Genomic DNA, 1,779 nt, shown 5'->3' on the forward strand with positions numbered 1-1,779 from the left:
AACGACGAAATCTGAGATAATGATTTGATCTTTATAGCTAATAACGTCAACACAGCGTAACAGATGAATACGTTAATGATAATTTTAATGCTGTTGATCACCCCAATTACGGCGAGTTGTCTATTGTTCGACTGCCGAACCCCCTAAATACGCTGATTCTTCGCTATGGCCGTAGTGTTCTTAGACGTCTACCGCCAAAAATTTTCTTTTGTGATGTTTTAATGAAATTAATTCTTTTTCTTTTTTTTTTTTTGCGTTCCATTTTCTTTATGTACTTTTCTTTTATTTCTTCCTTCGTTTGTTCTATTCTGTCTTCCTTTCTTTTTTTCTTTTTTCTTTTTTCTTTTTTCTTTCTTCTTTCTTTTTTCGTTCTGTCTTTCTTGCTTTCTTTTTTCTTTTTTTCTATTCAGTCTTTCTTCCTTTCTTTTTCTTTCTTCTTTTTTCTTCTTTCTTTTTTCGTTCTGTCTTTCTTCCTTTTTTTTCTTTTTCTTTTATTTTCTTTCTGTCTTTGAACTTCGTTTGTTTATTTATTTATTTCGGTTTTATATTATTTTGTTTTATATTTAATTATAATTCTTTTGGGTGTTTTTTTTATATACTCGAAATGAGACACTGAAACCGGGAGATGTTTTTTAATATTCTAAGGGTCGATTTGTACGATTATTTGTATTTACACATGGTTAACGAGGTATATTCGTCCGGCAGTTGTTTTTAATGCTTTTGTTATGAATTCAGTTGCTCCTTTAATTACTGGAATGACTAAGAAATAGAGTTCAAATTGCTGAACGTGGCAATGTACTAAAAACGAATAAAACGTCACATGACCGAAAGAGAGAGTGTGATAGCATAACGGCATTCACGCTGGGGGTTGGATGGTGTAGTCAATTCCAAATGTGTTCACCGTGGAAAAGCGGTTCATCTTTCACCGATTAGCACCTAAGTCGTTGGCAGACTTTAATTATTCTTAGTTCCAGCGATGACCCCCCCCAAAAAAAAAAACCTGCGAAGGGGGGCAGCCAGTGGGACTACAAACTTGTGGATTAATACTTCCTCAAGACATCGAAGAACGTGATCAAACCACCAAAGGCTCGTTTTAAGAAAAGTCTTGCTGGTGATTATGGTGTCGTATCTTGCGCGGATAGTGCAGTTTGAGATTTGTTTGGAGAGATAGATGCATGGTATACGATTTGGCAATCATAAAACATAAACTATTTCTCTTTATAAATTTTTCTCTTTTTTGCTTTCTCTCTTTTTCTCGTTATCCCACACTCTGTTTCTCTCTTTTTCTTTCTTTATTTTTCTATTTCTCTCTATCCCTATCTATTTCTCTCTTATTCTCTTTTTTCTTCTCTCTCTCTCTCTCTCTCTCTCTCTCTCTCTCGTTTTCTCTCTCTCATACTCTGTTTCTCCATCTCTCCATTTCTTTATTTCGGTTTCTCTTATCTATTTCTCTTTTGCTTTTCTCTCTCTCTCTCTCTCTCTCTCTCTCTCTCTATCTATCTATCTATCTATCTATCTATCCTTATATTTCTATTTCCCTCTTTCTCTCTGCACTCCTTCTCTTCCCTCTTTTACTTACGTGGATAGTGCGATTTGGGATTTCGTCGGAGAATTAGATGCTTGGATACGAGCTGGCAAACATAAAACATGACTATTCAATTTTGCTTTAAACAGAAACATTCATTTCAGCTTTTGTGATAATAAAACTTCTCAAATGCACTTGTGATGTTAGACTGTGTAAGGTGTTAACTTTACTTAAAATCGCCCATTCCTACTTTC

Source organism: Euprymna scolopes, unplaced genomic scaffold (assembly GCF_053919585.1).
Source record: "Euprymna scolopes isolate OS-2025 unplaced genomic scaffold, ASM5391958v1 sca705, whole genome shotgun sequence".
Lineage (NCBI taxonomy): Eukaryota > Metazoa > Mollusca > Cephalopoda > Sepiida > Sepiolidae > Euprymna > Euprymna scolopes.